Raw genomic sequence first — 8,301 nt, forward strand, 5'->3', positions numbered from 1 at the left:
CTGATCCTTGACACCTCAACCGCTTTCACCCTAACAGGGCAACTCAAGGAACTCTGGAGTAAGATCCCCACTGCAGTTGCAACATTTTCCATTCAAATATTCTTCAATACCATATTTCTCCCATCTCCAAACATTTGACACATGACCATATATTTTACAATTCCCACACTGTAGTGGTTTGGACACAAATACTCTCACAGCATACCTCACATAGCCAAGCTTCACATGTTCACATGTAGAATCTCCCTAAACAACAATAGTAGCGATAGGCTTTTCTCCTTTCTTCCATTTACCATACGGGTCAAGTGACGTGTACTGAACACTTTCTGAAGAAGGTACTCGTCATCTACAGTATATCTAACGAGACTCCAGCTATAACTCCTTTGGCAGGCGCCCTGCTCCGGAGATCAACACAGGTTACTTCTGATGTGGGAATTTAGCCAGATCCAGTGCACGCTTCTTCTATTCTTCATTTATTTTTTATTTCACCTTTATCTAACCAGGTAGGCAAGTTGAGAACAAGTTTTGAGAACAAAATTTACAATTGCGACCTGGCCAAGATAAAGCAAAGAGTTCCACATGGAGTAAAACAAACATACAGTCAATAATACAGTAGAAATATATACGATGTGAGCAAATGTGGTGAGATAAGGGAGGTAAAGGCAAAAAAAGTCCATGGTGGCAAAGTAAATACAATATAACAAGTAAAACACTGGAATGGTAGATTTGCAGTGGAAGAATGTGCAAAGTATAAATAAAAATAATGGGGTGCAAAGGAGCAAAATAAATAAATAAAACTAAATAAATACAGTAAGGAAAGAGGTAGTTGTTTGGGCTAAATTATAGGTTGTGCTACGTACAGGTGCAGTAATCTGTGAGCTGCTCTGACAGCTGGTGCTTTAAGCTAGTGAGGGAGATAAGTGTTTCCTGTTATAGAGATTTTCATTTTCACTGCTCTCTTCACAGCCCTTGATAGTCAAAATGGATTTCCCAATATACCTCCTTGTCCAAAAAAACGCAGTCCAATAACAAATGCATTATTGGACCAGTCCGTCATAGGTACCTCTCCTCCACCTCCTGGAAACCCATTTTCTCTGTCCACCAACCTCATTTCAGCTGTCCACTATCCCTCATACAGAGAGGCATGTTGCATACCCTTTAGTTTTCTCATAAAGTTATTCCTACACCCTCTTTGGTTTTCTGATTTTAATTTATATTTTCCTTTACCTTAATTTATGAATTACATGTTTTACTTAGAATTTCAATAGCTACTTCTTCACATGACCTAGGCACCTTAAACCAACTTTCTATTATTCACAGGCTCCGGAAACACATTGTACACCTTTGGTTGTCCTATAAAGCGCTTACAAGATTTAATAGAAATATAAACAAATTGAGAATTCCATAGCTTTTCAACCATGTGATTTACCAATCTAATTTCAACTGTCCATTTTTCCTTATATAGAGAGGCATGTTGCCCACCCTTTAATTTTCTCATAAAATGATCCCTACATGTTTTAAATATATGTATGTTTACACAAAAAAATACTTCAAATTCAATAGCTCCTTGATCACATGACCTAGACACCTTAAACCAACTTTGGCATGTTCAGAGGGTAGGGACACACTTTGCACACCCTTTGGTTTTTTTGAAGAAAAAAAGTTTTTCCCCTTACCTTCATTTATAAGTAAAATTCTTGATTTAGAATTTCAATAGCTACTAGATCACCTGATCTAGGCACCTTAAACCAACATTGTATTGTTCACAGGGTAGGGATACACATTACACACCATTTGATTTTCCCATAAAGCTCTTACACAATTTTATGTCAATATTTGAAAATGTTCAAATGTAATAGCTCTTCAACCACGTGACAAAGCAATCTCATTTCAACTGTCCATTATTCCTTATATAGAGAGGCAGGTTGCACACCTTTTACTTTTCTCATAAAATGATTCCTATTCTTTTTTTAATGTTTTTTATTTATCAACCACTTTTTGCCAATCCGCTCTGACTTCAAAATATCCAGAGTCGCTCCCCTCCTCAAGAAACCAACACTTGAACCCTCTGACATCAAAAAACTACTGTCCGGTATCCCTTCTTTCTTTTCTTTCCAAAACACTTGAGCGTGCTGTCTGGTCAACTCTCTCGCTATCTCTCTCAGAACGATCTTCTTGACCCTAACCAGTCAAGACGGGTTACTCAACCGAGACTGTTTTCCTTTGTGTCACAGAGACTCTCCGCACTGCCATAGCTGACTCTTTCTCCTCTGTTCTCATTATCCTAGATCTGTCCGCTGCCTTTGACACTGTGAACCATCAGATCCTCCTCTCCACCCTCTTAGGGCTGGGCACCTCAGGCTCTGGGCACTCTTGAATTGCATCCTACCCTGCAGGGCACTCCTACCAGGTGACGTGGAGAGGATCTGTCTGCACCAACTACTCTCACTACTGGTGTCCCCCAGGGCTCTGTTCGAGGCCCTATCCTCTTCTCTCACAGCTCTGTCATATCCACACATGGTCTCTCCTAACATTGCTATGTGGATGACTCTCAACTACTTTTCTCCTTCCCCCCTACTGACATCCAGGTTGGCGACACACATCTCTGCATGCCTGGCTGATATCTCAGCTTGGATGTCGGCCCAACACCTCAAGCTCAACCTCAACAAAACGGAGCTGCTGTTCCTCCTGGGTAAGGCCTGCCAGCTCTCCATCACAGTTGACAAATCCACAGTGTCCCCCTGCCAGAGTGCAAAGAACCTTGGTGTGACCGTGGACAACACAATTTGTAAGTCGCTCTGGATAAGAGCGTCTGCTAAATGACTTAAATGTAATGTAAATGTAATGTTGTAGAGCATGAACTTGCAGGAGCGAGTCACTGCTTTGATGTTTGCATAGAACGACAGGGTGTTACATTTACATTTACATTTAAGTCATTTAGCAGACGCTCTTATCCAGAGCGACTTACAAATTGGTGAATTCACCTTCTGACATCCAGTGGAAACATCCGTAGAGTACGACCCTACCTCATACAGAAAGCAGGGCAGGTCCTAATCCAAGCACTTGTCATCTCCCGTCTGGACTACTGCAACTCGCTGATGGCTGGGCTCCCTGCTTGTGGCATCAAACCCCAGCAACTTATCCAGAAGGCCGCAGCCTGCCTGGTATTCAGTCTTACCAAATTCTCCCATGTCAACCCACTCCCCAATGGTGGTACCAGCGTTCCCCTTAATCTAGGACAGCAGAGACCCTGCCCATCTATTGAAAAAACATCTGAAACCCAACCTCTTCAAAAATTATCTTAAATAATCCCCCCTCCCCGCACCCCCTCCTTTTGTGATCTAGCACACGCAATTGACCCCCCCCCCCTTCGTAACACACACACTTTATCAAAACAGTTATCCATCAATAACTGTTTTGAGAAATCAGGATGTTCATTGGCATAAAAAAATGGGTCTATTCCCGCCAGTTAAATCATGGGACACATTTATCATGACATTAGAAACTTTGAAAAGAAAGAGAAATGTACCACTAGAAACTGGATTTAAATATTCAATTTCATTTAACAAAACATTTGACAAGCTATGACAAATTAAATAATTCAAGCAACAAACACTGAACTCATTACAACACAAGAACTGAATGACAAATGAGTGAATTATTGTTGTACAGTCTTAGGAAAACATGTACTAAGTAGAACATATAGTCTACTTCTGCATGTCCCTACAGGAGAACCACATTTGGGGCTAGGTATAAACCTTTGCAGACAGTTCTACCATGAACGAGAAATGTACAACAATATATAACAATAAAATCACACAGAGAGTGAGAGAGAGAGAGAGAGACACACACACACACACACACACACACACACACACACACACACACACACACACACACACACACACACACACACACACACACACACACACACACACACACACACACACACACACAGGGACATTGAGAGATAGAGGAAGATCAGAGGGAGCATGCCTAAGATCACACAGTATACCAGATAGGACAGACTGATCATATCCCCCAACACATAAGCTATTGCAACATAATCAATGGGGACAGAAACAGGGGGATTGGGCAACACTGTGGCCCCTTCCAAAATTACTCCCGGACAGTGCAAATCAGGCATGATAAGCAACACCCATCTTTGCCAAAGCGCAGCCCCACACCACTCAAGGGAAATCAACAGATCACTAACTAACTACCATGAGACAAGGTTGAGTATAAGCGAGGAAGATCTCCCACACCCCACTACCCCTAGGGGACGCAAAACAGGACAGGAAGATTACGTCAGTGACTCAACCCACCCAAGGTAGTCGAATATAGTTAACAAAGCCTAGCATGATCTGATGCGCCCTCATAGGAATGGCATGGGAGAGCGACAGCAGGCCAGTGACTCAGCCTCCATAATAGGATCAGAGGCAGAGAATCCCAGGAGGGAGCGGGGAGACGGCCAGGCAGAGACAGAAAGGGTGGTTCCTCTTGCAAGTGCCATGTCATTCACCTTCACACCCCTGAGCCACTCAATCATAGGACCTACTGAAGAGATACATCTTCAGTAAAGACTTAAAGGTTGAGACCGAGTCTGCTTCTCTCACATGGATCGGCACACCATTCCATAAAATAGGAGCTCTATAGGAGAAAGCCCTGCCTCCAGCTGTTTCCTTTGCAACTATAGGCACAAAAAGGATGCCTGCGTCTTGTGATCATAGCGTACGTGTAGGTACATTATGTACCATAGGACCAAATCAAAGAGATAAGAAGGTGAAAGTCCATGTACTGCTTTGTAGGTAAACAGTAAAACCTTGAAATCAGCCCTAGCCTTAACAGAAGGCCAGTGTAGTGAGGCTAGCACTGGAGTAATATGCTCAAAAACCTCTAACAAGAAGTGTGAGACTGGGGTCTGAGTGGATGGTAACACACAGTGCCTTCAGAAAGTACCCCTTGACTTAATCCACATTGTTGCATTACAGCCTGAATTCAAAATGGATTCAATATTTTTTGTTCTCACCCATCTACACATAATACCCCATAATGACAAACTGAAAAAATGTTTTTAGAAACGTTTGCAAATGTATTGAAAACAGAAATATGTAATTTACATACAGTACCAGTCAAAATGTTGGGTTTTTCTTTATTTGTACTATTTTCCACATTGTAGAATAATAGTGAAGACATCAAACTATGAAATAACACATATGGAATCATGTGTAACCAAAAAAGTTTAAAACAAATCAAAATATATTTTTGATTCCTCAAAGTAGCCACCATTTGCCTTGATGACAGCTTTACACACTCTTGGTATTCTCTCAACCAGCTTCATGACCTTGTCACCTGGATTGCATTTCAATTAATTATTAAAAGTTCATGCGTTTGAGCCAATTAGTTGTGTTGTGACAAGGTTCGCGAGTTATTGAAGTTTGAAGGTCCAGATGTCTGGCGAATATCGAATCTCAAACCAACTTTATCATGGTCTGTGATATGTTACCCCTGATGAGAAAATTGAGACATTTATCTACACAAAGAAATCCCTTTGCTGGCACGTTTCACAGCATGAAAACATAACTGGTCAAAACAACACTCCGCAGGGATGCAACAGATAATAATCATCAAACCAAAAGAATATCCCCCAGATCAAATTTAGAGTAGCGACGTGTGAAGTGTCGAAACTCGATGGGAGTGGCCGACAAACAGCTGTCGTCTGAAATAACTTTAATTCAGAAAACATTTAATCTCAAAACATACAAGATGAAGCTGCCCAGCCAGAGCTACCTGCAGCAGAAAGATCAGATTTCTCCATTCATTTCTGTAGCTACTGTAGCTTAGCTAGATCTTTTGTCAGCTGATGGTGTTTATTGACTGAGTAATAATGAACATCAGTTACACTAAATGGTTACCTACCTGGCTCTTTGAATAGCTGACTTAGCTAGTACTTACACATACAACAATATTCAATTGAGCTATTCTGTGTGTGTGTGTGCCTGTGAGTTTTGAATGTTCCCACAGGAGAAAAGCACAGCATGGCATCTTAGCTGATCATCATGAACTCCATGTAGTTACATCAGTCAATACAGTAACTTAAAATGAGCATTTTTATTGGTATGGGTATACTTCACCAACATCATTTCTTGCTTACTGAAAGGCAGACGTAGGCTATACTCTTCAGTTGTGAACACCACTATTGCTGTGACAATTGACCTACTTCTCTGAATATTCAAGGTATAAAAAGGCATCTAAAGTTTTGTAATTTTATTACAATCTACACAATAATTCATATTTCCTGTTGCAGCAGGATTATTTTCCTGCTGTGAGAAAGTAATCTTCCTTTCCTCTCATCTCATCTCTCTCTCTCACACACACACACACACACACACACACACACACACACACACACACACACACACACACACACACACACACACACACACACACACACACACACACACACACACACACACACACACACACACACCTCAGATCTCCTCATCTGCATAGTGCATAGAGTCTAGGGTGATCCTGACCAACATTTAACATTAAAAAGCTGTTTTCGTAGAGGGCCACTAGACTAATTGATCAATGTAAAAACGTTAGCTGACATGGGCTAATTAAGTGTGTCAGTGACTGACATAACGAGAGAAAGTGCTGATGCGCAACCAGCTTGTGAAATTGCACCTTGTCTATTCTACTGTTCGACCTCTCAACAGTAAATTGTGACCCTGACTGAATACAAATAAAATGTATTTTATTCCAATGAGCCAGTGCTTGAGTATTTAACATATATCTGTGGTGTCTTTATTTTATAGCAGAGAGAACTAATGGGAATATTTGTCAGATGTAAGAATATTGGAGACCTTATTGTACATCTAGTACCAACACATACATAAGCATGATAATACAGCCTGTCACATTTTTGACATTTCATCCAAAGTGCTTGACCTTAAAATTAAACAGAGCTAAAACAGAAAATGCTATCTGAAGTGGATGGGGACTGCATTTGGCAAGTAGGGAATCGATGTGTAAAGACAATGCAATATGAAATCTCATTTTGTCTTCAATTTTATTAGATTTTGGTTCACAGGTAAAATGCAGCAATTACGTTTACTTTTATTACTCATCAAGAGAAGGAGGGGATGTAAGGGGAGAGGGAGTTTCTTAAAAATGAACATGTATCCACTCTCTCCCGCCACCCACACTCCTCCATACAAGTGCCATCTGTCAACTTTTAGTAAAAAAACACACTTGAAGCAAATTTAAACATTGAAATAAACCGATATAATCAAAAGGCAGTTTAATAAGAGTGGGCAAAGTTTAGTATTCGGGGATAAAGTAGTTGATCTGGCATCATGGGATTGGTGTCTACAGCAAAACAACTTGAGAATTAACAAAAAAAGCAAACTATAATGCTATTTGGCCTTAACAGAGAGGACACAGTGGCAGAATACCTGACCGCTGTGACTGACCTAAACTTAAGGAAAGCTTTGACTATGTACAGACTCAGTGAGCATAGCCTTGCTATTGAGAAAGGCCACCGTAGTCTGACCTGGCACTCAAGATCAGACAGACTATGTGCACACTGCCCACAAAATGAGGTGGAAACTGAGCTGCACTTCCTAACCTCCTGCCAAATGCATGACCATATTAGAGACACATATTTCCCTCAGATTACACACATCCAATTTTGATAAACTCCCATATCTACTGGGTGAAGTACAACAGTGTGCCATCACAGCAGCAAGATTTGTGACCTGTAGCCACAAGAAAAGGGCAATCCGTGAAGAACAAACACCATTGTAAATACAACCCATATTTATGTTTATTTTCCCTTTAGAACTTTAACTATTTGCCCATTTAGCAATAGCTATGCAACGTGCCAGATAAGGTATCCATTTACAGTAACTGCTGTTCATCATCACTTAGTGTTTGACTATTAGCCAACAGAAGAGCTAGCTAAGTATTGGAGGAGTCTGACATTTCTGCAGCAGTTAGAGCTAACTGGGCAGCTTCATCTTGTTGCAAGTGAAGGGACCAACTTACTTCCACGAGCTACTACTATCTAGCATGACTATATCCAGTAACCAGGTAGGGCTAGTGCTAGCTAGCCAGCTAATCCAAGCCAACTTTGTTCAGTTGTTATTAAGTTGCTAACATTATTTTATCTTTTTCAGTCTAATCCTTTCTTTTAGCTGCCAACATAGGCTGTTAAACCCCACCCCCTCCCCAACCCTGTGAATACTCTATGAGGGGGTGTGTACTTGTGTATGAAAAAAATACAATTTGTTGTTA

Source organism: Oncorhynchus masou, chromosome 22, assembly GCF_036934945.1.
Source record: "Oncorhynchus masou masou isolate Uvic2021 chromosome 22, UVic_Omas_1.1, whole genome shotgun sequence".
Classification (NCBI taxonomy): Eukaryota; Metazoa; Chordata; class Actinopteri; order Salmoniformes; family Salmonidae; genus Oncorhynchus; species Oncorhynchus masou.